The 12,347-nt window shown below is 37.8% G+C and overlaps 1 protein-coding gene across 11 annotated transcripts in view; it reads left to right on the top strand.

Moving 5' to 3' along the window:
• AKAP6 (A-kinase anchoring protein 6) overlaps positions 1 to 12,347 on the top strand; it is a 509,527-nt gene that overhangs the window by 136,771 nt on the left and 360,409 nt on the right. The window contains exon 1 of one of the 11 annotated variants that reach the window (XM_023623683.2): positions 4,110 to 4,432. The exons of 8 other annotated variants lie outside the window; for them this stretch is intronic. The gene's annotated coding sequence lies outside the window, so the exon portion shown is untranslated. Of the gene's footprint in view, positions 1 to 4,109; positions 4,433 to 12,347 lie in introns of those variants that run through there. 2 more of the 11 variants (XM_070241759.1, XM_070241802.1) reach the window with 2 other exon arrangements.

A 12,347-nucleotide genomic window follows, 5' to 3' on the forward strand; every position in this document is an offset into this window, starting at 1 on the left:
GAAATCAATAACAGGAGGAAAACTGAAAAATTCACAAAATACATGGAAATTAAACAACACACTCCTGAACAACCAATGAGTTCAAGAAGAAATCAAAAGGGAAATGAGAAAGTATCTTGAGACAAATGAAAATGAAAACACAACATACCAAAATGTATGGGATGCAGCAAAAGTAGTTCTAAGAGGGAAGTTTATAGTGATAAATGACTACATCAAAAAAAAGAGAAAGATCTCAAATAAACAACTTAACTTTACACCTCAAGGCATTAGAAAAAGAAGTACAAACTAAGCCCAAAATTAGCTGAAGGGAAGAAATAATAGATTAGAGCAGAAATAAATGAAATAGAGACTAGAAAACAACAGAAAAAAATCAATGAAACTGAGTTGGTTTTTTGAAAAGATAACAAAATTAACAAAACTTTAGCTAGACTAACTGAAAAAAAAGAGAGGGGACTCAAACAAAATTAGAAATGAAAGATGAGACATTACAACTAATACTGCAGAAATACAAAGGATCACAAGAGGCTACTATGAACAATTATGACAAGAAATTGGATAACCTTGAAGAGATGGATAAATTCCCAGAAACATACAACTTACCAAGACTGAATCAGGAAGATACTGAAAATCTGAATAGGCCAATAATGACTAAGGAGATTGATGCAGTAATCAAAAGCCTCCCAACAAAGAAAAGCTCAGGACCAGATGGCTTCAATAGTGAAGGCTACCAAACATTTAAAGAAGAATTAATGCCATCCTTCTGAAACTCTTCCAAAAAAAAATTGAAGAGGAGGAAACACTTCCAAACTCGTTTTATGAGGCCAACATTACCCTGAAACTAAAGCCAGATAAGGATACTACAAGAATGGAAAACTACAGGCCAATATCCCTGATGAATATAGATGTAAAAATTCTAAACAAAATATTAGCAAACCAAATTCAACAGCACATTAAAATGATCATACACTATGGGATATATTCCTGGGATACAAGGATGGTTCAACATACACAAATCGATAAATGTGATATACCACATTAGTAGAATAAAGGATAAAAATCATGATTCTCTCAATAGACACAGAAAAAGTGTTTGACAAAATTCAACATCCTATCATGATAATAGCTCTCAAATTAGGTATAGAAGGAACATACCTCAATGGCTATGTATGACAAACCCACAGCTAACATCATACTCAACAATGAAAAGCTGAAAGCTTTTCTTCTCAGATTAGGAACAAGACGAGGGTGCCCAATCTCACTGCTCTCATTCAGCATAGTACTGGAAGTCCTAGCTAGAGCAATTAGGCAAGAAAAAGAAATAAAAGTCATTCAAATTGGACAGGAAGAAGTAAAATTGTCTCTTTTTGCAAATGACATGATCTTATATATAGAAAATCCTAAAGACGCCACCAAAAAACTGTTAGAAATAATCCATGAATTCAGTAAAGTTATGGAATACAAAATCGACATACAGAAATCAGTTGCATTTCTATACACTAACAACAAAATATCTGAAAGAGAAAATAAGAAAACAATATCATTTACAATAGCATCATAAATTTAACCAAGGAGATGAAAGATCTGTATACTGAGAACTATAAGACATTGGTGAAAGAAATTAAAAAAGACACAAATAAATGAAAAGATATCTTGTGTTTGTGGACTGGAAGAATTAATATTGTTAAAATGTTTATACTACCCCAAATCATCTATAGATTTAATGTGACCTCTATCAAAATTCCAATGACATTTTTCACAAAAATAGAAGAAACTATTCTAAAGTTTGTGTAAAACCACAAAAGACCCTTAATAGTCAAAGCAATATTGAGAAAGAAGAACAAAGCTGGAGACATCACACTTGCTGATTTGAAACTATATTACAAAGCTATGGTAGTCAAAACAGCATGATACTGGCATAAAAACAGACACATAGACCAATTGAATAGAATAGAAGGCTCAGAAATAAAACCATGCATATACAGTCAATTAATATTTGACAAGGGAGCCAAGAATACTTGATGGGGTAAAGATAGCCTTTGCAGCACATGAAATGGGAGAAAATATTTGCAAACCATATATCAGATAAGGAGTTAATATCCAAAATACGTAAGGGATACATACAACTTCATAGCAAAAAAAAAAAAAAAAAAAAAATCCAAATAATTTGATTGAAAAATGGGCAGAGGACCTGAATAGACATTTTTGCAAAGAAGGTATACAAATGGCCAACAGATACATGAAAGGTGCTCAATATCACTGATCATCAGGGAAATGCACATCAAAACCATAATGAGATATCACCTCACACCTGTTAGAATGACTATTCTCAAAAAGACAGTAGAGAATAGGTGTTGGTGAGGATGTGGAGAAAAGGGAACCCTTGTGCACTGTTGGTGGGAATGTAATAATGATGCAGCCATTATTGATTGCAATAATGTAATCGATGCAGCCACTATGGGAAACAGTATGGAAGTTCCTAAAAAATTAAAAATAGAACTATCATAAGATCCAGCAATCCCACTTCTGGGTATACATCCAAAGAAAATGAAATCACTATCTCGAAGAGATATCTGTACACCTATGTTTATTGCAGCAGTATTCACAATAGCCAAGACAAAAAGCCTAAGTGTTCATCAACAAATGAATGGATAAAGAAAATGTGGCATATATATGTAAATGAAGAATGCGGTATATATGGGAGATATATATATATGTATATTCCACATATTTCTTATCGAATATATATATATCCTATATATATATTCCATAAAACATATATATTCCATAACACATGTATACTCATATATTCCATAAAATATATATTCCATAAATATCATGTATATATATATGACAGATATATATGTGTGTATTCCATAAGAAGGAAGGAAAGCTTGCCATTTGTGACAACATGGATGGACCTTGAGGGCTAAGTGAAATGTCAGACAGAGAAAGACAAATACTGTATAATCTCACTTATATGTAGAATCTCAAATAAAGCCAAACTCATAGAAACAGAGAGTAGAATGGTGGTGGTTAGGGGTTAGGGGGTAGGGAAAATTAGGAGGTGTTGGTCAAAGGGTACAAACTTCCGGTTGTCGGATGAATAAGTTCTGGGGATCTAGTGTACAGCATGGTGACTATGATTAACAATACTGTGTTATATGCTTCAAAATTGCTAAGAGTAAATCTTAAGCATTCATCATGCACAAAAAAAATTGTAATTATGTGAGCTGAGGGATGTGTTAGCTAACCTATTGTGGTAATTGTTTCACAATATATACATAAATCATCACGTACACCTTAAGCATATACAACGTTGTATGTCAGTTTTATCTCAATAAAGCTGGGGAAAAAAAGAAAAAAATGGAAAAAAACATACAGAGACTTACTTTTCATGGTCAAGATCAGTTTTTCTCCAATTTATTTCTCTTTATAGTTTAGTTGAGAAGGGAGTCAACATAGAAGCTACTAGTTCTTCCTTTCTTGGACCTGAAATCTGGAGGGTGGACGGTCAACAAGCGTTGACTCACTTGTTTTCCAGAGCTCACAGGAAAGTGTCAAACAAAGTGAGATGCTCATTAAATACACTTTTTTTTCTTAAACTATAGTGTACATAAAACTATCAGGCCAATAAATTCCTTTGCCTCCTTATAAATCTGTCTAAATCTCTTTTCTTTTAAATTTTCATGTTATTTTGCACATTATGGTCAAAGCAGAGAAAAATCATATTCTCTTGGCTGTTTGTGTTTTACATTATGATAAAAAAGTGAAATAAAACAAAACTCTCACCATATAGACTCCAACTTAATTAAAGGGTTATCCAAATGCTATTATTTTGAAAATTCAGTCAGCCTCATGTTAATGAAGCTTTCTGGATCATTCATTTTCAGGCATAGAGCGTAACATTTCTTATTGAGGAAGCTCACTCAAAGGACCTGGAGTATCCAAATCAGTGTGTGAATCATACAGAACTATTAACAATGATAGGATTGGGCCAAAGGGCACAGTGAATAGAAGCTATGACAACCAGAATTTGTCTGAGATTCATTTGTATTTGGCTGCAGATGACTAAGTAAGACCAAAAATAGCTGTGTCATGTGATGTATGATATGATTGTGAGGCATTAATTGAGAAATTCTAAGTGGATGATTTCTAGAGCCTACTGGAGAAGGACCAGTTGTTTCTGAGTGTCACATCAATTCTAACTATTGCAAAGAAAGATATGAAAAATTAAAATAAAAAGCTTAGGGGACAGTCATCTTTCAAGCATCTGACTCGTTCTTCGATGACAGCCAGGGGCTCATGTGCTCGATGATGAAGTCTTATCCAAGATTTACCTAAGGAGGGCAAGAAGGGAAAGGCTTGGAAAGGATAACCTCTCTGGGATGCTGCCGTTCCCCTGCTTCCACACCGCAGCTAGACTTGGTTAGTGGTAAGTGATAAAATCAAATGGCTGGAGGGTTTTTGCTTTCAGTTTAGGCGTTAGCACTGTTCTGGCAGAGGGGAGAGTATGAATTGGCCTGCTGCAGCCTTCAGCATTTTGCCCTTTGTACTCCTGTGATTTAGAGGGGCCCCTAAATTAAAAAAATAAAATCTGTTTTTCTGTCTTTGCTGAAAGGAAGGTCTGGCAAAGCATCTGGTAATATTCAATCTATACTTTTCTAGGGTTGATGAAGGATCTGCTGGGTCTTTTTAGAGGCTTTTAAGTCATTAGCTCTTACTCAGCTGTTTCTATTATTGCTATTTTTTCATTAAGCAGGAGAATAAATAATTTATTAAGAAAGACAAAAATTCAGTGAAGGTGAATTTATGCTAAGTTGGTCCATGCCCCATGCATTTATTGTCTACCAGCATAAACAGAACAAAAATATTTGTGAGCTTCTATGGTCATCTAGTTTTTGCTAGAAAATATGTATTTTGTTTTTCTTTGAAGGTCTATGATAAATAATGTTCATTTGTCCTAGGAATTAATTTTTAAAACATTAATTCATGTCAGAATGAGTCATACTTTAACAGACACCCACCTTCAATTTAGATGGCTAGTTGGGCAGAAATGCTTGACAATGTTTAATGAACTTGAGGCATTTTAAGGAAAACCATCGTAAAATATTTGAAATACGTAGATTCTACCTTGCTGAAATTGTTCCTTTGAAAATCAGACATAGGACGAGATCTTTAATTGTTCTTTCTGTAATAAAGAACATTCAGAGCGAGGATGTCTGATCACATCAGATTTGGGGATATTATGAGCCTTTGCCATTTCCCGTTAGTTATTTTTTAATATGACATCAGAATCTTCTAATGAAAATCCTTTTTGCATGTTTGGGAAGTTAGTGTGAGTAGGAAATAATGCTTGAGAAAATCCTGGTCTTTATGAGAATTCATCGCCTGTAAAACGCCTGCTGTTTATGAAAGAATGGCAGTATGGGTAGTTCTTTGAAGTATCCTCGTGTTACAGCATGAACAGCAGAAACAAATGTAATATTAGTTGAAAGATTTGGCTTAAGTTCCTTATTTGGCATTTCAGTCTGATTCTGTTGTCTTCAGAAATAAAAGTTATTCACTCCGGAATATATCTACTCGTGGGACAAATAATAAAAGAAGTTTACCTTCAACTCATCGCTTAATCACCTGTGGCTTTCATCCTGAGAGCAGATTCAGTTCATAGGAAGCAGTTCTTTCTTAAAGGGATTACTTGAGTGAAATGAATACAACCTTATTATTGAACTGAGTCACAGTAAGCACTTTGTCTTAAAAAATACAGTGTTTTAGAAGATAGGTAGGCACAAAAGTTAGCATTTTAACTGAGTGCCCCACCCAGTCTTGTGACATTCTCCACCAAAAAACAAAAAATAATCATTTTCATAGTCAAATGAATTTGGGAACTAATGCATCTTATATTCCTATTCCTATTTGGAGATGCTCAATGTACCTGAGTGTTAAAGCCCTATCCTGCAATTAAGAAACTCTTTCCTTCTCTAATCTGGATATTTTTCAGTGTTAGGTTTGCACACAAATAGTTAAGAGTCTAGTAGTTCTGAGGTTTAAGGCAAACAGCAGTACCGGGCCCTCTTTTCCATTTCCCATTCTCCAGAGATGACCACTTTCCATCTTTTAGCTGATTCTTTTGGTGACTACCTCTACCTTGAAACAATAGAATGGTCTGGCTACTTCCTGAGTACTTTTTCTCTTATCTTTATCTATTGACTTCTCACCCTGAAAGATGAGAATTAATTTAGCTTGTTCCCCTGCCTCATTTCTTTCTCTCTCAGGCGTGCACATATACACAATTCCCTCCCCCCGATTCTTCCTGTAAAGTTATGTTGTGATTTGGATTATATCAACATTTAGACTTTATATTATTAATAATATGTAAATGCAAATTTTAGCTAAGCCACATAGAATAATATGATTCCTGTTCTATTTTAGTACAACTTTTTATTTTTTCTGCAGTTCATAATTATTATTTGCTTAGTTTTTTATGCGTTTATCTTTAATTCAACCCCCAATTCTCTATCAATTGAGTATGCCAACAAAAATAATCCATAACCAATCTATAAATGAAAATTTGGGAGAGTTTATTCTGAGCTAAAATGTGAGGACCATGGCCCCGGGCCTTTCTTCCCGAAGGAAGAAAGGGCACCAAAGAAGTGGGGTGTACAGAGTGGCTATATACCCCCAAACAGGATGTTTCACATATGATTGAAGCGTCCCTCCCACAACAGTCACAAGATTGCCCTGTCGGCACAGCGCTTGATGGACACAGCAGGTAGTGGGTCTGCTATCTCAGAGGGCGTAGCAGGAGGCAAGTCTATTGTCTCGAGCTGGGTGGTCACAGGTGAGCACAGCAATCAGTTCCTAGCCTAAGGAAAGATGCTTAATCCTTAAGGAAATGCCAAAGTTGGGAGGGGGAGGGAAGTTGCACCTTTATCTCAAGGGCCTTCGTTTTTGCCATAGGGAATCTCTAAAGCAGATATACAATGCATGCTCAACGGCCACGGTCGGTCGGTCGGGTCAGGCCCTTTTGGAAAGACAAGGTCAGGCCAAATTAGGTTCACACCAAATGGCTTCCTCATATACTCCAATATATCCTATTACTTTCCATTTTTATTTGTCAAGTAAATCTCTTCTGGGTATGTTCATTCACACCAGATTTTCTCCCAGTGTCGTCTGTTTGAAGCCGTCTTTCTGAGAGCCTTCTGGCCTGTTCCAATCTGGACTGGAAGACTTCCTCGCCTGGTACACACCTGCCATCCTGAGATTTCCTTTGCCTATCACCCTGGAGGGCTAGGTCTCCTGTTTTCTCCTGATTTCCTCTTTCTTGGTTTACTCTTTTTTTTTTTGGTAGGGTATCTAGAGAGACTCTGGTATCTCTTGAGAAAAGTGTGTGGAAGGTTGTTTTCTTGGTGAACTTAAACATCTGAAAATATCTTTATTTTATCCTTACATTTGCTTGTTTAACAATTATATTACTCTTGGTATACTATTCTATGCTATAATTCATTTTCTTCTTAAGGAAAACAATTGTCTTCTTGCTTCCAATGTTGCTGGTTTGGAAAAACACAGTCCTGTGTGTCTCCTCTACTCCCAATACTCTGCTTCCCTTCTGGCACATCTCATCACCAAATGTGTGGTGCTTTTTCCCATGCCAAGCAATTCTGTGATACCAGCTGGGCGTCCTATAATTGAACTCAATTCTGACACAATGTACCTGAAGATAGTGTCAGATCTCATAGGTTCAGGTTCAGTCTTACAACACTGTCCCTCTTCCCCCACCACTTCAGATGCCAATTCCAAGTCCAAGTTGTTACCTGTGCATCTAACCCATTGGCTATAAATTGACCCTCTCCTCTAGAGAGTCAGTTTGATTAGTTTGATTGGTTTGCTAGAGCCACTCACAGCATGCAGGAAAAGGGTTTACTTACTAGATTACCAGTTTATTACAAAGGATATTAAAGGATATGAATGAACAGCCAGATGAAGAGATACATAAGGTGAGGTCTGGGAGGGTCCCCAGCACAGAAGCTTCTGTTGCTGAGGAGTTTGGGGTGCATCACCCTCCCAGAATGTGGGTGCATTCTTCTTCGCCAATCCAGAGGCTGTCTGAGCCCCATCCTTTTGGATTTTTATGGAGGCTTTATTACATAGGCATGATTGATTAAATCACTGGCCATTAGTGATTGTTCAACCTCCAGCCCTTCTTTCTTCCCCGGAGGTTGAAGGGGGTGGGGCTGAAAGTTCCCACCCTCTAATCAAGGTTGGTTCCCCTGGCAACCAGCATCCATCCTAAAGGCTTTCCAAAAGTCACCTCATTAACGTAAACTCAGGTGTGGTTGAAAGGGGTTTGTTATGAATAACAAGACACTCCTTTTACCTTTCCAGCTCTGGAGCTATTTCAGGAACTGAAGATAAAACAAGACTATGACAAAAGACATTCCCACAGCTCTGGTGCTTAGAAAATTCCAGGAGTTTTAGGAGCTTTGTGCTAGAAATGGGGACAAAGACCAAATATATATTTCTTATTATAAATCACAATATTGTAGTTGCTGTTGAGAAATCCAAAGCAGTCTCATTTATGATTCTTTGTATATGCTGCTACCTCCAACCCAAAGCTCATTTTCCCTGGTAGTCTGAGACTGCAAATAAAGTGCCTTGGTGTGTCTATTTTCAAATACTAGGTGGGTCTTTTGAATCTAGAAACTCACGTCCTTCATTTTCTTAAAAGATTTCATTGATGATTTTTTCCTTTCTCTTTCCTTTTGCCTTCAGGAACTCCTGTTCTCCAGATGTTGGACCTCCTGGATTGGTTGCTATTTATCTTACGGTTCATCTCCTAATTTCTATTTATATATCTTTTTGCTTTACTTTCTGTGAGATTTCTTCACCTGTATTTTCAGCCACTGTATTGAAATTTCCCTTTTTGCTATTGATGCCAGCTTGGTGAGCCAAGGAATTGAAAGAAAGATTTCTTGGACTCTCAAGGTCTGGTAGTAGTGCTCCTTTATTCAGTGAATAGCATGGGGACAGGACCCATGGGCAGTAAGAGCTGCAAACATGGGTTGAGGGTAGGGCTAAATTTAAGACATAAATATGTGAGTTATCTCTTTACAAGACAAAGGAAAGATTATGTAAAAAAAGTCATTAAAATGGTATCAGTGTAGGTGGGATCTGGTTATTGGGTGGTCCTGTAACTTTAGATAAGAGTCAGATTGGATCAGGTCAGGATGTCCAATGCTTCCCAGAGGATGATATAGTGTATCATGATGGTATGTAGGGCAGGACGCCTTGGGCTTTGCTCCTTGGGGCAACCTTGATCCTCATCACTATCTTATTTTTATTTTTTCAAAGTTCTTTTTTGTTATCTAAATATTTCTTTTTAAAAATAACATTCTATGGTTGTCTCCTGGATACAATATCTTATATCTGACAATCTTTCTTTTTCACCAATATCTCTTCTCTTGCATAATTTGTTTCCTCCAGGTTGAGGTTCTTTGTTTGCATGCTTGGGGCCTGTTATCTATACTAAAACTCTCCCTAAATCTCTGCTAATCCTTGACTGCCTGATTATTCTTAGGGAGTAGGAGCCTACAAAGCTGATTGAAAGCTTTGAAGATGTGGGTGGGCCTATTTGCCCTATCCACCTATCAATTTCAAAATACTTAAAGGATTCTAGAGTAAACTCATGTTGATTCTTCTCTCTCTGCATTGCTGGCTTAGGATTTAGCTTTCTAGAGTTGGCTAAGGCATTTATCACTCGTTCATCTAATTTCTAGCTTCCAAAAATATTATTGTTTCTGCTCCCATTCTTGAGTTTTTACACTTAAAAAACAAAACAAAAACCCAAACCAAGAAATCCTCTGCAGTAGTGTTAGTAGGGTTTCTGGAGGCAGCAAAATTAGATACATTTATTCAGTCAGTTATTTCTACCCAGAAATTGCCCAGCACTTTCTCAATTTATTTGTCAGCAGCAACTTTTTGTAGAATACTTATTAACACTTGGTAAATAAACCCTGAATTAGCAAACATTTCTATGTTGCTGCATTAATACAGATGAGTGACTAATTTAGTCTTTAGCATCTTTAAAGACGACTCTCCCTTTAGGGTTCATTTCCTTCTACTTTACATATTGAGGTCACAAAAGATAAATAGCCTCTTATCACTTATTGACTGGGGATGAGAATATGAGAATAGAGGAGAACCTTTTCACTTCAATGTTATCTATTTTTACAATGTTTGAATTAATATATATTACTTTTTAATTAATTTAAAAAATAATTTTAGAACAAGAAAAAAGATAAAAACATTTCATAAAATGATCCTTAAAATTTTTCCGCTTCAAATCTGTGGTGCTAAGATTGCGGGTAGGGTTAATGGAGAACTAAAAATGGAGAGTTCTTTGCATATTTAATGGATTAGGTAGGACAGAGCACAGAGCTCCTTTAGTCACTCTGATCTAAAAGTCAGACTTGTAGTCTCCCTCTTTCTCAGTCTTTCTCTCTTTCTCTTTTTTTCTGGGCTATAAAGAGATTTTTAAGGTTGCATTTTATGTTGATGAAGTCTGCCCAAACATAGGGTATTGGTTCTCTCATAATGATGATATCTTATTTCATTTTCTTGGTAAATAAGAGTGCGTGTATTGATTTTTCTGTCCCATTCTAGGACACAACTGTATTTCTGTTTCTTTTCTTTTACAGTCTTTTTAGAGTTCCTGCTCCTTGTAAGATTCCTTCCAAACTCCATAGCATGGCGTTCACAGCCCTCTTATAATATGGCCACAACTTACCTTGTAGCCTGATCTGTTTCTGGTCCCCATCAAGTTCCCAGTTCCTCTCAACACTGAATTATTTGCTGATTCTCTCAACTTCTTGACGGTGAGGTATCTTTGTCCATGTAGTTCCCCCAGCCTGGAATTCTTTCCCACCTCCCTTCTCTCTCTGTCATTCTAAATCAGACCCGTTTTCACAAGCCCCTCTCAAAGGTTACCTTCTCCAGCACAGGTTCCCCCTTATCTTTCCTCTATCCAGGATTAATGTCGCTTCTCTGGGGCTGCATGGGGCTTTGTTTGCCCACATCCTGCCTGTGCCATAGGTATTAGTGGGTGAGTGTGTGTGTGTGTGTGTGTGTGTGTGTGTGTGTGAAGGGGAGAGTGGAGGGAGGGAAATTGTCCCTATTAAATTTTAATTTCCTTGAGGGTAAATATGATGAGTCATTTATACACATAACACCTTGCGTATATAGTTGATTCTCTGTCACGTCAGTTGATTTGAAATGAGTTCTGTTTCATTGTCTTCATTAACAGCATTGATAAAAGCAACAACTGTATAAACTATGTATTCGAATTTTACAAATCCAGTTCCTCTCAAGACATTTTCTTGAACAACAGGAAGGCAGCTGCCTAATGCTTAAAGGTGATTATTAGCAACTTGGGGTGGGGATAGGGAATACGAATACTTATTAGTGTTCACAGAGTCCAGGTCCACACACTCACGACCACGGGTACCATTTGCAGCTGCCTGGCTGATGCAGTCAAATGAATCTCTGATGATAGGAACTGACTGTTGTCGTGGGGGACAGAAAACAGAGGAGGGGAGGTGTGATGACTAGCTGGGTCAATCTGAGCATCCATGCCACAGGAGAAGGATCTGAATAATGGGGGGGAGGGGGGGTAGGAAGAGGGGTCAAGGGACAAAGATGATTGATGAAGCGTGTTATGGCTGGGAGTTACCAGTGATTGAGGGGAGACCAGAGGGGGCGCATGGTCTCTGTGTGATTAGCAAAATGTAGGTAGCCATCTGCCTGGGGGCACAGCCATGCACAAAGAACGCATCAAAGTAGAAAAAGAGAGGGAGGAAACATCAGCGATAACACCAAGAAGGTCATTGAAATTGTAGAAGTCTGTCCAGGGCCCCACTCTCTACATGCTGCCTCCCGCCCCCACCCCGAAGACCCTCTCACTGCCATCTGCCTGCAGGTTGCTCCGCTCTGGCAGGAGGATTAGAAAGTGACACTAGTCAGGGGTTACGGGTGATCTCACTGGCCCGCGTTACACCAGGTGAGTGCCCCGCCGGCTGGGAGGAGGGGAGGGTGGCGGCGGAGGAGGAAGCAGACAGTGGTTATGGAAAATTCCTGAGTAGCATCTTACAAAAACCACCCTCTCTTTTTTCCCCAAAGTACAAATTTAACTTAATGCTTGGCAGGAACTCTTTGGCTCTCCTCTTTGAAAGCTTAAAGCCATCTAAAGTTTCCCAATTCTTGACCTCAGGAGAGGCCAGGGAGGTAGGCAGGCAGCAAGATTTAAAACTAGGTGATAAGTTCCAGCCGCATTCGTCTAGGAGGCCACGACTCTT

This window comes from Equus caballus, chromosome 1 (genome assembly GCF_041296265.1).
Source record: "Equus caballus isolate H_3958 breed thoroughbred chromosome 1, TB-T2T, whole genome shotgun sequence".
NCBI classification, from domain to species: domain Eukaryota; kingdom Metazoa; phylum Chordata; class Mammalia; order Perissodactyla; family Equidae; genus Equus; species Equus caballus.